We start from the raw sequence: 24,413 nt of genomic DNA on the forward strand, positions 1-24,413 counted from the left end.
AGTGAGATCTGAGCTGAGAATTGATCAGGGTGCAGCAGGCTCCAACCTGAGAGGCTTTAGGCCACTACTTTGCCAGGTCCCGGGTGGGGTGGTAATAACTCCATGGTCCCTGGGCCACTGGAACCTACCTTTCTCCACCTGACTTGGCATCCACAGGGTCTCTGAGCCTGTGGAACAGCCTGCCACTTGTTCAGCCCCAACTCTGCCCTCCAGGCCCCACTGCCTCCTGCCTGCTCAGCGCTGACCCTGCCCTCCAGGCTGGATCAGCCCCACCATCTGCACAGCCCTCCCTCTGGCTCAGAGGCTCTGCTCAGAAGCTCTGCTTCTGGCTCCTTACCAGTCCTGGCTCTGAGTCACTCACACCGGAGCCCCAGGCTCCACCTCTGTGCCCCCAGAACTCCTGCCAGGCCCAAGATCCCACCCCTAAGACTTCAGCACTGCATCTGGACCCCAAGACCCAGCCCCAGGGAATCTACCACCACTTTAGGGCCAGAGGAACCACTTCAAAGTCCAACACCCCACCCAGGGATCCCCCTAGCCTCCAGTCACCAGTACCTAGCAACCTGGTTTGAACAAATGCCCACAGCCAGGAACCCATGACAACCTCATCTAGCTGCTGTTGTTGCCTCTGTGTGTAAACCCTGGGTAGGGCAATCCCCACAACATCACCCTTAGTGAAGAGGGTCTCGCCCAGCTCCCAACTCAAACCTCCTACAACTATCTGGTGAACAAACCAATACCCACCACAAAGAGCATTCAGCATAGGCTTAAGCAGAGGAAACCACAAGCAAAAAGAATAAATCAGAACAGCTGTATTACAGGCTTCTAGTGCACACTCCCCTCCTCTGCCATGTCAATATTCTAGAGTAGGAAGGAAAATAAGCACCATCCAGGGATCTCCTTTTCTTCTAATCAAGCAGGAGGGTTCCCATCAAGAAACACATTCCCTGCAAACCTATTAGCTCTGAGTTGAGAAAAGAGGTTTCAGATGAGAAGAAACCATCAAAAGAACCCTCATGACATAAAAAAAATCAAAACAGATTGACACCCACCAAAGGATCACAATGGAGTTACAGTATTGATCTCTAACTACAAGGAAATTTTCAAAATGACAGAAATGAAATTCAGAATATGGATGGCAAACAAGATGAATGGAATTGAAGAGAAAATTGAAAATCAACAAAAAGAATCTTAAAAAAAATCAGGAAATTAATAAAAATGTCACTAAAGAACTAGACAAAATTAGGAAGCATATAATAGAACTTAGATAAATGAAAGATTTTCATTTTGAAAATGAGGATTTTCAAAACACAGCAGAAAATTTCAGGAACAGATTAAAGTGAGGAGAAGAAAGAATCTCAAAGCTTAAAGGCAAGGCTCTGGAATTAACCCAATCATTTAAACAGACAGAGAAGAGAACAACAATAGCAGAGCAATTGCTTAGAGAGATATGGGACTATGAAAAGTGAACAAACATACAAATTACAGGCATTCCTGAGGGAGAAGAAGAAAGCACTGAAAGCATGGAAAATCTTTTTGAGGGAATTATTGATAAAAACTTCCTTGGTATCATCAGAGATCCAGATATCCAGAAACAAGATGGTGATTGAACGCCAGGAGGATTCATAGCAAATAGGACATCTCCAAGACACATAGTAATAAACCTGGCCAAAGTCAAAATGAAAAAGAAAATCCTACAAGCAGCTAGATTCAAGCAACAACTGAATTACAAGGGAAATCCCATCAGTATAACAGCAGACTTCTCAGCAAAAATCTTACAAGCCAGAAGGGAGTGTGCCCCCATTTTCAATCTTCTTAAGCAGAACAACTGCCAGCCTAGACTTTTGTATCCTGCAAAACTAAGTTTCACATTTGATGGAAAAACTAAGTCTTTTACAGACAAGTAAACATTGAGAGAATTTGTTATAACTAGACCTGCCCTGAAGAGGTTACTCAGAACCACATTACACACAAATCTGATTGATTCTGGTCAGTGTAAATTCACCCAAAAGCTAAAGCTCAGAGCCCATATAATGTAATGGCTCAAGAAGTAAAACAAAGTAATGAGGTTCTACCCAACGGGACGAAAAAAACTGCATCCCACTTATTGATACTTTCAATAAATGTAAACGGCTTAGATACCCCACTCAAGAGATGTAGGCTGGCTGAATGGGTAAAAAAATACAAGTCAAATATTTGCTGTCTCCAGGAAACACATCTAACCCACAGACTCAATGTGAAGGGATAGAAAAAAATATTCCATGCAAATGGAAATAAAAAGAAAGCAAGTGTAGGCATTCTCATATCAGATAAAATAAACTTCAGATCAACAATAGTAAAGAAAACAACAGTGGTCATCATATAATGGTAAAGGGAGCATGTCAACAAGAAAACATAACAATCCTAAATATTTACACACCTAACATAGGTGCACCCAGATTCATAAAACAAACCCTACTAGATGTAAGCAAAGTGATGAACAGCATCATCATAATTGCTGGGGACTTTAACACCCACTGACAGAACTTGACAGACCCTCCAAGTAGAAAATAAAGGAACAATGGACTTAAATTAGACTCAAGAGCAAATGGGCCTAACAGATATTTATAGAACATACTAAAACTACTGAATATACATTCTTCTCATCAGCACATGGAACATTCTCTAAGACTGATCATCTCTTAGGCCACAAAACATGTCTCAACAAATTCAAAAAAAAAATTATACTGTGTATCTTCTCAGACTTCAGTGGAATAAAATTAGAAATCAACTCCAACAGAAACACTCATCTCTACACAAAGGCATGGAAATTAAACAATCTACTGCTGAATGATTATTGAGTCGAGGAGGAAATTAAGATGGGAATCAAAAGATTCCTCAAACTAAATGACATAAGGGAACAAAGAAAATAATATGGAAGGTTAATAAAATAAAAAGTTGGTTCTTTGAAAAGAGAAACAAAATTGATAGTCCTCTCACTACATTGACCAGAAATAGAAAAGAAAGGATCCTAATAAGCTCAATTAGAAATGACAAAGGAGATATTACAACTAATACCACAGAAATACAAAATATCATCTGTGAACACTATAACAATATCTATGCACATAAACTCAAAAATGTTGAGGAAATGGACAATTCCCTGGAAACACACAACCTCCATGGCTCAATCAGAAAGAAATAGAACTCCTGAACAGACCAATAATGACGAACAAAATTCAAGCAGCAATAAAAAATCTTCCAACAACAACAAAAAGTCCTGGACCAGACTGTTTCACAGCCAAATTTTATCAGACCTACAAAGAAGAATTGCTTTCCATACTACAGAAATTATTTCATAACATTGAGAAGGAAGGAATCCTCCCAAACTCATTTTACAAAGCCAATATAACCTTAATATCAAAGCCAGGAAAGGGTACAACAATAAAAGGAAACTACAGACCAGTATCTCTTGTGAATATAAATGCAAAAATCCTCAATAAAATTCTATCAAGCCAAATTAAGCAAAACATCAAAAAAATAATCCACCACAACCAAGTGGGCTTCATCCCAGGGCTGCAAGAATGGTTCAACATACTTAAATCCATAAATGTGATTCACCACAGAAACAAAAGCAGAAACAAAGATCATATGATCATCTCAATGGGTGCAGAAAACGCATCGACAAAATTCAGGACACTTTTATGATAAAAACTCTTAACAACAAAGGAAGAGATGGAACATATCTCTAGATTATAAAAGCCATATATGATAAAGGCACACCCAACATCATGCTGAATGGGGAAAAGTTGAAAGCATTCCCACTCAAAACTGTAACAAGACAAGAATGTCCACTGTAACCACTTCTACTCAATGTAGTGCTGGAAGTCCTAGCCAGAGCAATCAGGCAAGATAAGGAAATTAAGCATACCCAGTTGGAGAAAGAGAAGGTGGAACTATCACACTTTGCTAATGATATATGATCGTCTATCTGGAAAACCCCAAAGATTCCTCCAAGAGACTTCTGAAATTGATAAATAAATTCAGCAAAGTCTAAAGTTACAAAATCAATGTATACAAATCAGTAGCATTCCTATACAACAACAACAGGCAAGTTAAGAATCAAATCAAATACTCAATACCTTTCACAATAGTAACAAAAGAAGATAAAATACCTAGGAATATATTTAACCAAAGAGGCAAAAGACCCCCTACAGGGAGAACTATGAAACACTAAGGAAGGAAATTGCAGAGGATTTATATATATATTCATGCCCGCGCGCGCGCACACACACACACACACACACACACACACACACACACACACACACACACTGTGGAATACTACTCAGCCATGAAGAATGATGACATAATCTTTTTTACAACAATTTGGATGGAACTGGAGACCATTATCCTAAGTGAAGTATATAAAGAATGGAAAAACAAACACCACATGTACTCACTATTAAAGTGGAACTAACTGATCAACACTTACATGCACAGATAGAAGTAAAACTCAACAGAAATCAAGCTGGGGGGAGGGTGGAGGAGGGGATGGGTGAAATCACACCTAATGGGTACCATGTACGCTATCTGGTTGATGCACACACTTATAACTTTAACTCAAGCAGTACAAAAGAAGTGCACATAACCAAAACATTTGTACCTTCAAAATATTCTGAAATCAAAAAAATAATACTCCCAGTAAAAGTGTCTTTTCTATATTTTTTTATTTTTAAATTTCAGAATATTATGGGGGTCCAAATATTTTGGTTACATATATTACCTTTTCACCACCCAAGCCAGAGCTATAAGCATGCCCATCCCCCAGACAATGTGCTTGGTACCCATTAGTTGTGAATTTACCCACCCCCCTCCCATCTGCCTGGCACCTGATCAATATTACTTCCATGTGTGCACCTAAGTGTTGATCAGTTAGTACCAATTTGGTGGTGAGTACATGTGGTGTTTGTTTTCCCATTCTTGTGATACTTCACTTCAAAGAATGGGCTCTAACTCCATCTAGGATAATACAAGAGGTACTAGTTCACAATGGATAACAGACTTAAATCTAAGGCATGAAACCATAAGAATTCTAGAAGAAAATGTTGGGAAAACTCTTATAGACATTGGCCTAGGCAAAAAAAAATTTATGAAAAAGACCCCTGAAGCAATCACAAAAGCAACAAAAATAAATGAATAGGACCTGATCAAATTAAAAAGCTTCTGCACAGCCAAGGAAACTATCATTAGAGTGAATAGACAACCTACAGAATGGGAGAAAATATTTACATGCTACACATCTGATAAAGAGCTGATAACTAGAATCTATATAGAACTTAGGAAAATCAACAAGAAAAAATCAAACAACCCCATTAAAAAGTGGGCAAAGGACATGAACAGAAACTTTGCAAAAGAAGACAGAATAATGGCCAGGAAACCTATATAAAATTGCTCAACATCTCTAATCATCAGGGAAATGCAAATCAAAACCACAATGAGCTATCACTTAACTCCTGTGAGAATGGCTTTTATCAAAAAGTCTAATCTTTGACCAAGCAGACAAAAATATACTTTGGGGAAAAGAATCCCTGTTCAATTAATGGTGCTGGGAAAATTGGATTGCCACATGCAGAAGATTGAAACTGGATCCACACCTCTCACCTGTCACAACAATCAACTCCCGATGGATAAAAATACCTTCAACATATTCATTTTGGTCACTTGGAAATACCTATTTCCCATTGTTAAAACCCGTAAAATAAGAGGATTTCTCTTTCAGATACTAGAGCTTAACCATGGGAATGAAGTGTAGCAATGCAGTGAAGCACAGAGGTTTGAAGTCAGACAGCTCTGTGTTGGGTCCAGCTCCTTCAGGCACTGGCTGCGCAATGTCAGGCCAGTTCTGCAACCTCCCAGAGCCTCAGTGCTCTCCTTTGAAGATAAGGAAGATAATGGTATCTGCCTCATAAGGCTCTTGTGATGATTAGATGCCAGGTGTTTAGTAAGTACTCAGCATTATTAGTGACATAACTTCCATTTCTCTTCCTCTTGCCATGCCTCCAACAGGACCTTCACTGCAGCAGAGCCTAGAGTCAGTTGCTGTGATGTCTCCCTGTGTCACCGGGGCAGAGCCACCCCTGTGTGGAGAGGATGCTTACTTGGCTGTGGTGTAGGGGCCCAGGCTCTTGTGTCACTGTACTGGAAGGCCCTCCTCAGTGTCCTCTGACCGTTTGCCTTATAGCCTCTTCCCCCACCCCACCTTCAGGCCTGATCATCTCCTCCCATCCATCTTCATGGCACCCTGTCCTAGGTGAGGTTTTCTCTCAGAAAACTAGATTTCTGGAGAAACACAGTCTTCAAAGGCCTGTGCACTTCATGTCAAGGTAGACTGATGGCAGAATTTCCTTAATTCTGCCCACAGAAATGCCCTAGATGTGCCTCTTACCTCTTCTCTGAGCATATAACCCAGCCCTCCATGTGGTCAATATCCCAGACATTCCTCTCTCCCAAACCCACAGCATTCCAAACCCCAGTCCACTCAAACTCTGCACCATGTCTACCTATGTGTGTGCCTGGCTCACCTTTTAGTAAGTTCTTTGTGAGTCTCTTTTCTATGTCAGTGCTTCCCCAACATCTGGGGCAGTGTACTGGGCAGTAAATGTTCATTAAGTTGTTTGTTTTAGTCATAGGCAAAATATATGCATCATATTACACTTTATAGTTTTATACTCCATCAGATTAGAGATACACTCAAATCTGCATAGGAATTTGGTTTAGTGTGGTCGGATCATAGTGGTTGTAGGGAAAATATTAGCTTCTCTCAGAAAGTCTGCATTTATTGAGTACTTACTATGTGACATGTATTATCCTACTATACTTATATTTCATTTAATTATATATATAATTCCATTTAATTATATAATATAATACATAGTATATATAACATACAAATTTCATATATATATATATAATTTTCTATTTTAGATTAGAAAATGTAGGCTCCATACTAAACAAATGTTCCAAGGTAGTATTCACATTCCATTAGTCATATATAGGACAAGCTGCATAATTTAGAGGTCCCAGTAAAAAATTAAAATGCAGCCACCCTTGTTCAAAAATTATTAAGAATTTCAAGGCAGTGCTAGCAGAGCATTAAACCAAGCATAGTGCCCTGGTCCTGTGCAACTGTATAGGTTTCCGGCTCATGAAGTCAGCTGTGGTCATATAGCTACATCAAGCTAAAAGGGTCACTGGGAAATTCAGGCTTTAGTTGACTGAGTGCATGAATCTAGGAAAAACTTGGGGGTTTTAGTATTTAAAGAAGGGGGGAAATAGATTTGGGGCAAAAAACTACCGTCTCTGTGCTGCCAATAAAGTCAGACCCAATAAAGACAGATTCCAAGGCAGACTCAAGATTCAAACCCAGGTGTGTCTTACAAGAAAGCCCTTAATCTCAACCACCCCATACCAGTCTGAGAGATGAGAGTCAGGAGTTTGCAGTTAACTACCAGTATGTAGGTGTTCCTTGGACTTTGTGACCCGTCATCTCTATTCCTTCAGTGTAGTCTTCCAAAACCGCTCCTACTCCAGTACAAACATATCCTCTATTTAGTAGTGTCATTGGGAACAGTGACAAAAAGAAGCCACTATAAGAGTCGGCATAGAATCAAAGTCAAAAACCAGTGGCTGAAACAAGAGAGACGTTTCCATCCCTCACATACAATAGTCTGAGTATAGGTGGGCCAGGACTGATGTGGATGCTCCATAATATCAGGGGTCCAGGCTTCTTCTATCTCAGAGCTTTGCTATCAACGTGCAGGCTCCACCTCTGGTCTGAGATTGCACCTCAGGTTCCCACCATCAAGTCTCATGTCCTGGCTAGTGGAGAGAGGAAAAAGGAAGTGGAAGACACGACTGCTAGTTGCAAACATCACTTCTCTTCCTAATCTGTTAGTCACAATTTAGTCACATGGTCACACCTAGCTGAAATGGAACCTGGAAAATGCATATGTCCAGATAAACTTTGAGGACTCTATTACTAAAGGAAGGGGAGAGTAGGTATTGGGAGATCACTAGCTATCTCTGCCATGGTCAATATAATTAAAAAATATTGAGTTTGATCCGGCATGGATGTTTCTTAGAGGCTCAAAAGAGAGTGAGCATTGATTCATCAAGGTTAGTAAATTTAGGTATTCATGTTCTTACACAGATTAAGACTACTCACCTTTAGAACCAGACTATTTTACTATGGAACATCATTCCTTTATATTACTTTTTGTATATATTTTAACATCAATTTTTTATTTCATAAATGCTATAATTGGATTATAATTGTTAGTACTGTCATTGGTAATGACTTATTTTTTAAATGAGAAAAATAGTCATTTTGGGGGGTTAGATATATAAGCCAATTTTGTGTACATTTCAGTTGGAAGAGGTGTAGGTGTTCATAAGATGTCAGTTTTGCCAGATGCCCCCAGATACATGGTAATATATAATCAAATCCATACACGTAATCATGTATTTAATAATAAAAGCAATATATATGTTTATATATAAACACATAAAATATACATATGTTATATATAATTGTATGTTACTACACATATATTAATATTTAATTATATTTTAGTATGGTGATTGAAAATATAAGGCAATACAGGGCTCTAGTAAATTTCCAGTTGTACAAACTGGGGACATCACATTATGGGAAATAAAAGCTTCAAAATACTTACCAATTTTTTCTCAAGATATGGGTTTCATTATATCTGAAATGTGAAACATTTCCCAATGTTTTCTTCTTGTTTTGTCCCATTTCACAATACTTCAAATGAAGAGGCAAGAATTTTCAAAATGTGTATTGCATGGATGCACTCTCATTCTAAATAACCTAGCCTAGATGACTCTGCTTATAGACACCTGAAAACCTCTCTATTAGGAACAGAGGGAAAAAAGGAGAAAACATAAGCAGAGTGGCCTTCTGGATATATATCCATCCAATCTGACTTTTAACTATTTTCTAAATTAGGCCAGATAAGAAAAGGTCACAGTGTGCTACGGTTCACAATGTGCCATGCGTTCTTTACTTCAGAAATGGTATGCATCCACCACTAGACTAGAACTATCGGGACCCCACCCGTGCCCATGGCAGGCATTAGTAATCAACCACTGCACTATTTCTAGGCAGCTGCTTTCAGCTGATGAGAATTAACACGAGATGAGATCTATCTGTCATCTGTATTTTCATGTAAGCCTTTAGTCTAAACCCATTCAACAGCTATAATAGTGGAAACTGGGTTTTTAAAGATAATGAACAGTTATGTCTCTCAGGAGGAAGCTAAGAAAAAGGAAAAAATATAATGCAGTGTGATAAAACCTTAAAGGTGAACATGGGATCCTGTGGGAGCCCAGAGAGCAGAGTGGAGGATGGGAGAGACACAGGAAAGAATTCATGGAGGAAGAAGCCATTAAAGTCACAGACTCAGAATAAAACGTTTCTGGCACAGAAATACAGGTTGTGTGTGGTTGTTTTCTCTGATCTGTTCTACACAGTGAATTTGACAGTGAGGGTTATGCCGCCTGACACATCTTCTCTTGCAGCTTAGTGTGAATCACTTCATCTGAGAAGAGCCTTCGAGATACAAGCAGTCCTCCTGTACCGAGGACAGAGGGTGGAGAATATTGACATGAACACTTGATAATGACAACAATTTTGAAAGTTCATCAAAATAATCATCATTTGGAAACATCTGTCTCATACATGGAATGGAAACAAAAGCCAATGTGACAGGGTTGGATACTTCCTGGGCCAAGGAAACCACACTGAGAGAGTCCTTCCCCTTCCCAACCTCATAAAGCAGCATGTGGCTTGCGGGCTGCTAGAGTCAATGAAAGTCCTCTGCAGCCAGGCGCCAGGGATGAGAAAAAAGCCAGCATGTACTGCGAGTGCGGTGCCTGCAGCAATGGAAACCTCACTCTCCCCCAGAGCTTCCTGGGAAGCTCCTGCAGCATTTAAAATGCGGGTGGGAAGTGGAGAGAGGGCAGGAAACCTGCATGATAAATTCTAGTCATAACAAGTTTTAAAATGACATTAAAGCCTTCAAATAATTGGTAGAGCAATTTCCTGAGGATGCTCTACCAAACAGCAAAAGAAGACTATTCTCCTCAGGAATAGTTTATTATGTTCATTCTCCCTAAAATCATCACCTGTCAATCCTCACTGTGGCCCTGGTGGACAGTGGGATTTGACTACTGTTAAAAGAAAACGGCCGGGCGTGGTGGCTCATGCCTGTAATCCTAGCACTCTGGGAGGCCAATGCGGGTGGATCGTTTGAGCTTAGGAGTTCGAGACCAGCCTGAGCAAGAATGAGACCCTGTCTCTACTAAAAACAGAAAGAAATTATATGGACAACTAAAAATATATAGAAAAAATTAGCCAGGCATGGTGACACTTGCCTGTAGTCCCAGCTACTTGGGAGGCTGAGGCAGGAGGATGACTGGAGCCCAGGAGTTTGAGGTTGCTGTGAGCTAGGCTGATGCCATGGCACTCTGGCCTGGGCAACAGAGTGAGACTCTGTCTCAAAAAAAAAAAAGAAGGAAAACAAAAATGGAGGCCATGGTTTAGATGTATCCCAAGGCCAACTGCCCATAGGCACATAGCCAATTCTTAAGTTATCCTGATGTTTCCAAAATGCTAGCTCTCGTTATGCATGAAACCCAAAACATAAGCTTTTCATCATTGTCAGCATAATTCAAAGAAATTAAACCAATCAGCTACAGACAAAGCAGCTTAACCAGCTCTGCTTAGCTTAAAAAGAATGTTAATGTGTAACAGCCAATCAAGAAAAAAAGCTCAAAATACTTCTTCCTTTACGCTTTTTAAACTGTACTGTATCTGCTGTGAGTGGGACCTCTTATCACTTTTGGTTTGAGGTCTCCCGGTTCCTGAACTACTCTTTTGCATGCACACTAAACTTTTAAATTTTTTCTAACTTGATCTGGTTTTATTTTTGACATACCTGACTTTGATCAGGTTGGCCAAACTTGCATTAAGGAGCCATTAACTTGGGCCAAAGCAATTTAGGTCTTTGTTAAAATGCAGAAGTCCCTGTCCTGGGATCTGTTAATTTCATTAGGCTCTATGAACACATTCAGATCAATGAACTTCTTAGATACCTTTGTCACAAGAGCAGAAACCCTGAGGAAAGGATGAAAGCAGATGAACACGGACGGTGGAGATTGGAGAAAAATAAGGATCTGGAGGAAGGGTCCTTTGGAGGGAGGACGCACAGATCAGCATGTAGCATCCAAATACTGGCTTCTTCCCAGGTGCCATCAGGGAGGCCCTGCTCTCTAAGTTAGGGGACTCTGGTAGAGTTGGAGAGGTAGACCCAGGCAAAACTGAGAGTTTGCTAAATACAGACTTCAGACAATGTAAGTCTGGCCATGAAAAGATCAATTCTACTTTGAAGGTTTCCCATCTTTAGTCACTTCAGTTTGGTAACCCAGTGACAAGGAGATCAGAGGATGAAATTAAAGGTGAAAGATACGAACTTTCATCCCATCTCCTCCAGTTACCAGCCAAGTGGGCAAGCCTGGCTGAGCCTCAGTTTCCTCATCTGATTGGGTATTTCCTCATCATGTTCTCTACCTCCCAGACATATCCCAAGGCTTCAGGGGCAGGGCACAGGGGAGCTTTTCTGTAAACTATAAAGTGATGTATGGAGGAAGTTCTTAATTAGCAGTAATATCATTATCCACTAGTACTACTGAAAAGATACCTCACATGCAGGATGGTGGGTCAGAAGATTAACCTTCTCATGCTCTACTCAAAAGCAAAATCCAACACTTAATTTGAGATGCATTTTTCTTTCCTTGATGGAATGCGAGGAGGAAAAAACCCCGAGGAGGACGGTTCTTTTGAAAGATTTGCTTGTGCTCTTAACTAATTTCAAAGCCCAGCTTCAAATGCAGTGAGTTGTTGCATTTGATCAGCAGTAAGGCATATCCTGCAAAAGGCAGCTCCCTGAAGGGGAAGCTGCTCCAACACCGTTTCCATGGCTTCCTGCTGTAACAGTGTTTTTTACCGAACTAAGCATTACTAATTTTAGCCACGGATTATCTGGAAAGCGAGGAAGAAATAGATGAAAGGCAATTTTTACCTGAGCCACACTGAGCCCCTGAGAACCTTTAGTGAGAAAGTTGCTGCTAGAAAAGGCAACTGCCTAACTCTGACGCCTTGGGGATGTTTGTCAACTGCTCTCCAACAGCACCTGGGTATGGGAGAGAGGTACCGTTTTTTCTGATTGAGGAGGAAATTGAAACTCAGTGGTGAAATGACTTGATTTTTAGATCATTACAGCCTGTATAAGGAAGCTGAGTGTCACCCTGGCAACCTTAATTCCCACGCTGGCCTACGGTCCAAGGCCCTTCCATTAATGGGACAGTATTTGCTCTGAGGGTTAAGTTATGTTGTTTGCTTGTTTCTGTAAGCTGCCTCAGTGACAGGACTTGCAATAAAGATTTGAATAACAGGAACAGGCAATAATCTCTCTAACAAGGCTACGTTGATTTTGAGTCAGACATTAAGGAAAAAAATAGCAGTAAACAGACTCTGTTCCTTTCATAAAGATGGAGATGCTACTTAAATAAGTGATCTTAAATTGTTTACAAAGGAGTCATAAGAGAGACAGATATATATTCCTTATGATCTTAGCCACTGTATCCTTCACAAGCAACAAATCTTCCAGATAATAATAGATTGTTCACCTGCACTTGGAAGTATTCGGGTTTCAGTGTGGGATGCAGAAGTCGTTCCTATGTGTGTGCTGAATGAGGAGGCAATGGCACCTGTGAATAGGTCCCACTAGATAGTCAAATCATGACCCTCTGTGTATCGTCTGGCTGCTCTGGCTGGCAGTGAAGGCAAAAGTGTAGGGATTACCCTCATGTAGCAGAAATCCTGGTGGGTTTCCAGGCCCAGGTACCCCCAGGATCGCTGCCCTGGGGCTGGTGGCTGCTACTCCGATGGTAGCATCTATCAAGGGTCAGACTTCAGCAGAATTCAGAATGCTCTGTTGTTTTTCTTTCCCTCTCGGAATCCTTCTTCCAGACCCTTCCTTCATACTAAGGTATAGAAAACTAATGAGAGTGATATTACCCTGCAGGGAATGTGTATTTTTCACTAATCTAAGCAAGAAGCTGAGGAGAATTACTGGCAGTCATAGCAGCAAGGGAAGAAAACCTCTTCAAAAAGTCTTCTTTTTTGAAATATTTTTTTTATTTTAGAATATTATGGAGGTACAAATCTTTAGGTTGCATATATTGCCTTTGCCCTGCCCAAGTCGGAGCTACAGGTGTGTCCATCCCCCAGGCAGTGCACACTGCACCCATTAAGTGTGAATATACCCCTCCCCTCCACCCCGCTCCCACCTGTGAAAAGTCTTCTAAGGCACAGACTGGCTCCTGTACCAGGAAACTTGGAAGGCTCATTTGAGAATACGAGGAAAAAGGGACCATCACCAGCTGTCTACCTCCAGGGATCTCTTCTGATCCAGGGAAATTCTCATTCACGATTCCTTTGGGACTCCACAGGATCACTCAAGAGTGGGCTTAGGGTCCATAAAGGGATCCTTGTGAATACTCAAATGTAATGTCTAGGCCGGCCTTGTCTCTGAATGGATTTATTCCAAATACTTGAGGGATGCCCAAGCTTCTTCCTTGTCCTAAGAGGACCATGGGACAGCACAGGTTGGGCTCATTTGTTTTAGTTCACAGTATGGTAAAGTTGCAAGAGAAATTCTTCCTGGAGGAAATGGGTCCCAAGTAGGTCTTAAAAAATAATTTATAGGGGTTAAACTGGGAAAGGAAGGAGAAGGAATTCCAGGGAAGAGAACTAGTGAAATCCAGGGGATGGAAATAGTGTGGTGGGGGACCTTAAAATTTTCCTTAGTGCGACTAGGTTTCCAAGTGGGAGTGAAGCTGGATCACTCAAGGCCTTGTGTGCCCTGCAGATGAATTTGGATAATGATCTGCAGGGAACAGAGCCACAGAGAATTGTACTAGCATTGTGGTTTTTCACATAAGAGAAAGAACTCGAGTTGTGGTGTGGAGGATGGATTGAGAGAGCAAAACTGGAAGCAAGTCCTCATCATAGACGTCTCTCTGTGTGTCATTGCTTCCTTTACTGTCTTTTTATGGATTTAGTTACTGCCGTATTAACACTTACATGGAATTTTAAAATAGCGTGGGAGATGATTATAATATGCTGCTAAATGAAAAGGCAGGATGAAAAAATTGCAAGTACAGTCTGACCTCAACAGTATCCGAAGAACAGTTACTGGAAGGAAATCTATCAAATTTTAATCAGGGGCTAAGAATTTGTCTTAAAAAAATAATCAGAGATGGATAAAATGGCCTGTGTTTAAGAAGGTTTACTTTATTTTATTTCTAAATGAAAACATAAAAACAAATTAGATTTTTATCAATAAGGGAAGGTAAAGAAAATTATAGTAAACCTAAAATACTTGTTAGTATTTTCTCACAGAAGAATAATGTGAAAATATGCAAGAAATATGTATAGGTGAAGAAAGAACTTTCCAAAGGATTATAGAGCATGATCCCATGATTCCAAATTTCTGTATTTATATATGTATGTGTGTGTGTGTGTGTGTGCGTGTGTGTGCGTTTGTAGTGGGAGGTATTTACATATTAATACCATTGTAATTTAGAGCATAAACTCAAGAATCACACACAGTACCTATGTGATGTTGGGCAAGTTTATTAACCCTGCTGTGCTGAGTTTCTTCATTCATAAAACGAGTATAATAATAGTACCTCCTTCAAAGAGTTATTGTGATGATTCATTAAGCTAATATGTATAAAGTACTTGGAGCAGTGCCTAGCACATTTATTATGTTTGGAATTTTTATTATTGGTTATACAACAAAAATGTAAGAAAAAAATGCATGCTAGACTATTTTTAGCATTCAATTTCCAGTCTATTGATTTTGAGTGACTTTCATGTGCATTATTTGTGTTATAAATTTTCTATAAATGTCATATATTAATTAAATCATCAGAGAAAAAATCTTATTAAAAAATGGAGTCGTGCAAAAAGCCAAATGCTCCTGATACTCAGCCAAGACGATTTAATAAAAAAGACTCTTGAACTGGAAATACATGTCCTGTTTAAAGTCCCCCCTCTAAGACGTTTCAGAAGTATGAATTTGGGCTACGTATAGAACATCTGTGAATCTGAGCTTGCTCACCCATTGCATGTGAATCCCTGTATCTTTTCTACCTCACAGCCTTGCTGGCTTATGCAGCAAGATAATGAATGTGAAAGTTCACCGTGAGCTATAAAACTCTGTACACATGGAGGGATTTCTTAATAAAGTAATTCCCTCACTGCCTCTGTTTCTCATTTCTCCACCTGAAAATTGCAAATCTGCTCAATGCAAGGGGATTGTGCTTATTGATTAGGTAATTACTGTAGAGTTTGCAGCCTTTGGAAAGCAAGAGGCTCTCTAGGATGCACTACAGTTTTGCAAATCAGCATTTCTTGATTATTCAGGGAAAGTCTGTGCTATTTGGGGTTGTTCATGCCATTCATTTCTCTGTTTCTCTTTCCTGCTTTCTGCCTTTGCTCATTTTATTATTTATTAGCAACTGGATGTGAGGTAAGGAGGAAAATATTAAGGGGGATGAAACAGAATGGCAGAGAAGACAGAAAGAAGCCATAAAATAATGTAACTTTTTAGTGAAAATGGTATCGGTGAGAGAAGATGCTGGACCTTACTGTGCCTTGAATAACCTGTGACTTACTTGTTATAATCCCTGGGCAAAGAATACGTGCTCTCCCCACACACTCAGGGATGTGTTCCTGCTGTTTAAGGCTCAACAAGCTCTGTGTTCAGAATGGGCCTATAATTCTAAATTTGTTATGCTTCTCATTGCTGTCGATGGCCTTTAGGAAGAGCCTTTGTACCCAGAAATACAAGAATATGGTGTCACAGTATTACAACATGGTGACTGTCCAGGAATACTGTATTGTTTAGGTCTTTAGTTCCAAGCAATAAAAAGCCACCTCACATTTTCTTAAGGAAAAAATGGGCCCACTGAAGGAAGGGCAGGAGATGACAGGAACTCCAGGGACTTGTGCACCACTGGGACGTTATCTCTCTCCCACGTCTCCTCTATTGACTCCATTCTCTTAGGCTGGCTGTCGCCGCCAATCAGACTCACAGCAACAAACATCATTAGACTTTTACCTTTACAGCCTCATAACGAGAAAGGAGAGCTGTTGCCTCTCTGAAGGAGTAATTCTTTTTTGGAGGGGCATCTGTGGGTCAGAGTAGCTGTTGGTCCTCAGAGAACTGTGACTTTAAGATGTAGTCTCTTATTCTCATAAGTTTTCCAGTGCAAATGTCACACAGGTATGTGATAAATACGTAAAGAGATAGATATAAATAACTGAATAACAAAAATGTAGCCAGCCACCAAGAGGAGAAACTTTAGTTTTTTCTGCTGCCAATGAGAGGGTGGGAAATATTTTGACAATGAGGCACCTAATTCTATCTGTCTCTCCAATTGCCTAGTGATAGAGGAATGGTAGGTAACTCTAGACTCAGACTGCAGTCATATCTGATGATTGTTTATGCTTGTTCCATATGTACACATTAAAACTTTAAACATTTGAGAGACAATTGTTCCATAGCATGAGACCATTAATTATGAAATAATTCTGATATTGAATATAAAAAGGTATAAATCAAATAAACTCCTTCAGGAAAGGTATCTGAACTAGGTGAATGCATCTAATATTTACATGTTTGCGCTCATGAATGGGACTTGGAGTTAGGCAACACAGCAGCCTTACGTGTGATGAGAGTGGGGTTTGCAAATGTGGCAGAGACTTCAAGCTGCTTCTCCCCTTCTTTCTTACTAATAGAATGCTGATTTTATTCTGAGTTATAGTATGCCCAGCTAAAAAGTTACATTTCCCTGGTGGCTTGGTGTCAATGAGCAATAAGCTGATGATGTTGGTGAAGCATCTGAAAACTCCTTTACCCTCCTTCCCTTCTTCTTTCCTGCTACCTGGAATACAGATATGATGTCTGGATCTCCAGCAGCCAATATGGATGATGAAGAGACATATGAAGGATGGCAGAGAAGAGAGACAGAAAGAACTTGTGTCCTAAAGACCACAGAATGGAAATTGGAATGACTGTACCTGCCGTGGACTGCCTACCTCCATGCTTTTAATTCTATTTTAATTATTTTTAGTGTGATACACTTTTTAATGTAAAGCTATGAACAGTTTGGATTTTCTCATTTATGCAGCCAGTTAAGCAGCACACCTTGCACTTGGATGGGCCATGAATGCAGATCAGGTCCCCACACATTAAATTCTTTGAGATTTCTGTGACAAAGCTTTCAGACCTGAATGACGCCCTGTATTTCCCTAGGGGTAGGCATGGTGGGAAGGCAGAAATAGAGCTCAGGCATCCAGGGATATTGCTTTCCCTCCTATCTCCACTCCCAGGTATGAAAAAAAGCTAACCTGTAAAACTAAAAAAATGCACTTCAGTGCCTTCCAACCACATTGCTGGCTTAGGAGTAACAAGATCTGTGTCAGGGGACAATAAGAATAAAAAATAGTGTGGGCATGGAGCCAGGTATACCTGGGTTCAAAACTTTATTCTTCAACTCACTAGCTATATGACTTTGGCCAACTTATTGATTAAACTCTCTGGGACATTTTACACATCTGAAAATTAAGATGATAAAAACTTTTTTGCAGGGGGGTTGAAGGGTGTAGAAATTCTAGATCTTATGAGCATCTGAGGTGAGACTTTGGATTATCATGCGGACATTAAGAATATCAAGGAAACCCAAGCCTACCTCCCACTCACTGAGTACACAGGGTCCAAAGAGCAAGTCAGAGAGAGGTTAAAAGCCCAAGATTCTGAGGCCACTTTTGTGCAAAACTATAAACACATAAACTCAATACAATGGAAAATCCCAGACCAGTGTATGTCAGGCTCTAGTGACATCACAAAATAGGCAGAGCATTCCTCTATCATGCAGGGAAATCAGTGAGAGAAAGAAGAAAGAACTGAAGCTATTTCCGCACCCATCTGAGAATTCTGAGAGGTCAAAAGTTCCAATTTTAGGAGAGGAGGCTGAAATGTAAGACGAGCTAGATAGTAATTTGCCCTATATCTGGAGTTCAGAGTTGAAGTGAGGATTAAATGATACAATCAAGAATATTTTTTCAAAATCCAGGCCTTCTTATAAGAAACGCAGAAATCCTGAAAAACAATTTGATTTGACTGTAGCAAACAGAGAATGACAGATCACTGCCTTCTGAGCTCTGCTGTTATCTGACTCACTGCCATCCAGGCACCATCCCGGGCCCTCCCCACATCCTCATTTCACCTTGAAAGTTGAACAGGGGTGAGCGAAATATAGAGGAAAGTGGGGGAGGCAGGAAGAATGGAAAAGCTGTCTGCTGGCTTCTTTCCAGTTCATTCCTTAATCTCCCATGTGGATGCTCATGGTTGGGAAGGAAAAAAGAAAGCAGTGAAAGCCATTGCTACACTTCAACCTTAAATCTTATATTAGAAAAGCTTTCATAGAGGAAAAAGAGAAATATATAAAGTCTTCACCTAGAAGAGTTGCACTGAAGCTTGAAAATGGAACTGGTGGCTAATACTATAGTTTGGGTTATAGCAAGAATCCCGAGATAAAAATGTGTTCATTTTAGTTTCCAATGCCTTTACGTTCACATCAATGCTCAGGGCATATATTTGCAAATTCCCTTGGAATGAATGTTACCTTCTGAAGTAAACCCAGATCAAGGTTATCAAGCTAACTTTTTTTTTTTCCAATGTAGGATGATCAAGCATTCTAGTTTTAAAGTGAGAGGGAGATAAAAATACTTGGAGAACAAAATGCAGTTACATTCCTGAATAACCAAATTAGGGCTTTAAAAATATTCGAAGCTAGCAAATACCCAAACTCCAAGCTGATCTTAAGAGCTAATCAACATGAGACAATACAGGGAACTTTGGTTGAGAACATCATAAACTAATAGGATTTGGAATGTAAATATGAGGGATTTTTTTAATGTTGCTTGGTTTGTTTGTTTTTTAGTGGGAACAAAAAGTACAGCTCCTAATTTATTTACTATTCCCCAAATATTTATTTGAGACCTACCACAGACTAGATACTGTGCTGAGCGCCAGGGACGTGGTATCCTGCCTAGCTTTGTCATGTTCATCTGCAGTTAGAGAGGGGACTGAGAAATGCAGGCTTCTGAAGAGGCACAAGCATAACGGGCCATGTTATACCTGGGTCTTACATGCAGATCCTGAGCGAAGGATTTTACCCAGAATATCCAGGCAGTGGCCATTACAGCAGTAACAGAGGCAACAACAACAACTGGTGGAGGGGAAATACTGAACATCCAGAGCCCTGGGGAACCTAGGGCCTCTGGAGTTGATCTCAGCCTCCAATTAATTTTAATTCTTATGTAGAACAAGTCTTTCGAAATACTAAATTTGAAATGTGTAAATAAAAGGAGAAAATTTATTTTTGTCCTGGAAAAAGTATGAATTCCAAATGGTGAAGAAGTCACTGGAGTATTGAAGGGGGGTTATGGGAGGCATCTACCTCTTCTGATGCTCTCAGGCTATGTGAATAGAAGATTACAGGCCTCCAGGCTTCTGTCCCTCTCTACAGGTTTGTGAATTTTTACTTCCCTTCTTTACTGAATACCTGGCTTCTGTGGATCTCCTTATGTGTCCTTCTGTCTTATGTTCTCTTTCCCCAGTGTCTCTTCTGTCTGTTATATATGCACATATACAGACATGTATATACATACATATTCATGTACATAGATTCATTTTTCTCTCTCCCTTTGTTTTTCCTCTCTAGTGATACAGAATTGAAAAATATGCTTTGCATTTCTTGAATAATATAGTTTCTTCGTATATTTTGTGTTTCTTGAATTTTTTTTTCAAACTAGAGTTGTCCCCTATGTAGCATTTGGTTATTTGCACATGTGTTTTGAGGGGGTGGAATAGGGGGAGGGGAGGGCAAAGACCAGACTAGAAAACACATTCATCATCTATTCACCCACTTATTCTAGCTCCAAGAGAGCCGAAGAAAGATTTCGGTTATAATACTGCAGACTACAACATCTTATTGACACCCTATAATAGGTCATTAAATATGAAATGTCCGACTTTGAATCAAAAGTTTAGTTTGTTATATCTAAAACAAGAAGCAGTATAATTAATCAAAGTATGCGCCTAAACTAATAACACAGTTTTGCCATCTTAACAGTAGCTTAGTTTGTTTATGTCAGCAGAGAAGCCTGGAGTGCAAGTGGCAATGAAATCGTCAAGAGCATTTTCCACAGCTTGTTGAGAATTGAATATTGTTCCTTGCAAAAAGATGTCCAAGGCCTGGAAGAAGTGGTAGTCAGTTGGTGCATGGTCTGGTGAATACGATGGATTACAGAGAGTTTGCAAGTCCAGCCTCTGTAGTTTGATCGACATGTTATTGAACGTTGTCTTGCAAGAGGATTGGCCTGCCTCTACTGACCAATCTCGGCTGCTTAATTGCAAGCATCCTCACCATTTTGTCCAATTGGTTTCAGTAGACATCCTTTGTAATCAATTGACCAGGTTCATGAAACTATAGTGGATAATACCAGCGCTGGATCACCATACAGACACCATTAGCTTTTTTTGATGAATATTCGGTTTTGGACTGTTTTGGCACTTTTATTCAGCCATTGTGCCTAATGCTTGCAATTGTCAAAAAGAATCCATTTTTCATCACACATAACAATACTGTGTAGAAATGGTTTGCCTTTATGTCGTGACATCAAAGAAAGGTAAGCTCCAACATGATTTCTCTTCTGTTGCTTGTTTAGTTCATGAGAAACTCATCTATCCAGCTTCTTTACCTTGCTGATTTATTTCAAATGGTCTAATATTGTTGGACTAGTAATGTCAAACCTTGTTGCTAACTCACATGTAGGTTGAGATGGATTTGCTTCCACTACAGCTTTCAGCTCATCATTATCCATCTTGGTCTCAGGTCTCCCATGAGGCTCATTTTTAAGATTAAAATCACCAGAATGGAACTTCTCAAACCATCGATGTACTGTGCGTTCATTAGCCACATCGTTTCCAAACACTTCATTGATATTTCGAGCTGTCTATGCTGCATATGTTCCATGATAGAACTTACATTAAAAAATAACACAAATTTTTGACTTGCCCATGGTTTCATAAAAATTGCTCTAAAAATTTTTTGAAAGATAATCACAAGCCAAATCATGCATTTGAAAGACTGATGATGATGTGCCTTCACAATAAAAGTAAAACAAGAAGTGTCAAAGTGAAATGTCAGAGACACCCAGTGTCAAACGTAGTACTTAACAAAATCAGATATTTCATACTTAATAACCTAATATTTAACCCTTTCTTACTAAGAGTTGGTTCTAATGCTTTGGTCACTTTTTTCCCAAAGGAGAAAAAATTCCTCCTTTCAGTTTCATAAGCTACCTAGGAGTTAATGGTTTTCTGAAATATTTATTGAGCATTAATTGGTGGATATTGTGCATTTAAAGAAGCTATGACTAAGTTCTTGCAAGTTCACTTGCTCTGCCTTTCAATATTTAAAAATAAACATAAGGCTCTCTAGAAGGGTGTGGAGATAGATTATCAGTAGGAATCTTTTTTGCTTTAGTTATTGGAAATAATTATTATAAAGCCTTAGCGAAATATAACCTAAGCTGCATTTTAATTAGACTTCAGTGTTTTGTTTTGTTTTGTTTTTTTCTGAGGATGGCATCTGGAGAACAATCTGGCTGCATTTCCCACAATAACATGCCTTTTGTGGATTGATATTTGAAAATATATCTCATAATCACTAGAAAGAATAGTGAAGTTATCAGCACCCAGAGTGGTCCATGATCTTTAAATGGAGGACAGTTATTTTTAGTGGAACCATTCAGATCACCTATCAAGATGAAACTGTATCTATACAACATGACTAAAGCTTTTCTGGTCCACGTTGACAAAACTTTTAATGGTAAATTGATATAAGTGGCCATCAGAATCCTGATTTTGATTGCAAATATAGTGTACCTATAGGATCTGGGGTGGGGGGCAGGACTAGAAGGCTACACACCTCTATGGCTTGCCTATTCCCTATCTAAAAATGCTTCAAAGCCTTCCTACTGTTATTAGAATAGAGACCAAGCTTCTTACCTGTATGATCTGGGTCCTGACCATTTCTTCTCTCACTACTCGGCTCCTCAAGCATTTTTTCAATGGCTCAGATATGCTATGCACTCTTTCTCAACCCTTTGTATTCAACTACACTAGTTCTTTCACCTTAGGTAATCTCTTCTTATCCTTTTTCTCACTTCTTGCCCATTGTATGGCTTAAACTTCTGGTGCTGGTTTAAATACCACATCCTCCAGCATGTCTCCTCTGATACCCACAGAACACATCAGTTTTTCCCCAAATGCTCCTATAGCACCCAGCACTTCCCCTACCACGTATTTACACTGTTGTAATTGCCAGTCCCCTTGTCTGCATTCTCCACTAGATGAGAAGCCTGTGAAGGTGATGTCCTCTATCTTGTACACTATTGTAACCAAAGTACTTACCACTGCTACTCAAATGAATATTTTCTGAATGAATAAATTTCACATCATGTGAGGGGATACCAATATCAGGGAATTAGAGAAAAATATTGACAGATAGAATGTTAAGGAAGACTGGGTAGAGGAGTCTGGCCCAACACTTATATATGTATATGTTAGGTTGATATACTAGTAGTGCCAGCTATGCACTGCAGATAGTTGTCCTTGAGACAAGTGAAGCCTGCATTCAGGATTTGGCTTTGGATTTCAACTATCTAGTATGGAATTAGCATTCAGAAACCAGATTCTTGTCCTTAAAAAGATTGTCCAATGTGAGGGAGAAATCTAGTTCTTAAGAAAACTGTTCGGGTCAGAATGTTAATGCTAAGGTAGAAACACAATTCCTGGAACCAGTATATATTGCAAGTGTTTAGGCATCAAGAACAAGGTAAGAACCCTGCTATTAGATCTGCAGCACAAGATCAGAGTGGTGCCAGAGCAAAACAGATGATGTAGAACCTAATAATCCTTGAATTTCCCCAAAATTCAGGAAAATAGTTAGTTCTAGAGCTCAAAGAAAAGCTGGGCCTGCAAATGGACACTAAGGGGCTCCAATTATGGCAATTTGAGAGATTTTAGGACAAGGACCAAGGAAGTCATTACCCCTATCAGGTAATTCAATCATCAAGAAGGATAAACTGATTTGAGTAGCCTGCATGCCCCTAGAAGTTAAATTGCATGGATTATCCATGTGGACAGTCTATATGGCAACTGGGGAGGCAAGACAAGAACAAATTCCCAAGTCTGAAGTATGCATGTATTTCTTGTTTCCTTGGAGGATTCCCTACAGACCCTAGGACAAAGGACTTTTCTCCTTCTTAAGCTTGAGTATTGGTGCCCTTCCCTAATAACACACTTTAAGGTATTTTCCCTGTCTGACTCAGCATGAGTCTCACATTCTTAGAAAAGCCATTCAATGGCCTGAGAATCTCAACAGAGTAGAGCTTGTTCTTGATACTTGATTAGAGGCCATTCTGGTGTCTATCATTTCTGCCAAGACTTCAAGTCACAGCCTCCCTGACAAAGCTCCTTGAATAAGCCAGAAAGGAATCATTTTAACCGAATCAGACCAACTAGAAAAAAATATCAGCCTTAGGTCAAAATAGGTCAGACAACCAAGAATATAGTCAAAACTATAATAGAAATAGGAAATTCATCATGACAGCCTTATAGAGAGTTTTGTCCAGAAATCAATACTTTGGATTTAAGTCCTAGGATCCAAGTCGAACTTCACAATTTTTTTTTAATGTTGACATATTTTTATTTCCACATAAAAAAGAGGGAGGCAACTCAACAGAAGTAAAGACCAGTGCGTTCTGTGAGACTAGGACACTTTTTTAGATTTCAAAAGGAATTTCTGCTAGGTATTCAACAATTTGAAGGTAAGCCACTGACTTTATACTTGAATATGGATGTTCCATCTCTGTACCAGCAGCGATGAGAAGAGGCAGGTTTTTTTTTTAAAAAAAAAAAAAGGAAGCAGGAAAAGGCTATATAGAGAAGAGGTCAGTGATTTTTCTTGTTTTTGTTTTGCTTATTAATAGCCTTCATCATTCTGTGAGGTATGTTCAAATATCTCCCTGTTTCAATAAACCATGAGCTTTTTCAGAATAGGGTCACATTTTACTCACCTACTTATATTATGTTTGCCCCAGAGAGCAGGAATCCAATGAATATTTGTTGAAAATTGAATGAATG

The sequence above is a fragment of the Lemur catta genome, chromosome 7 (genome assembly GCF_020740605.2).
Source record: "Lemur catta isolate mLemCat1 chromosome 7, mLemCat1.pri, whole genome shotgun sequence".
NCBI lineage: Eukaryota > Metazoa > Chordata > Mammalia > Primates > Lemuridae > Lemur > Lemur catta.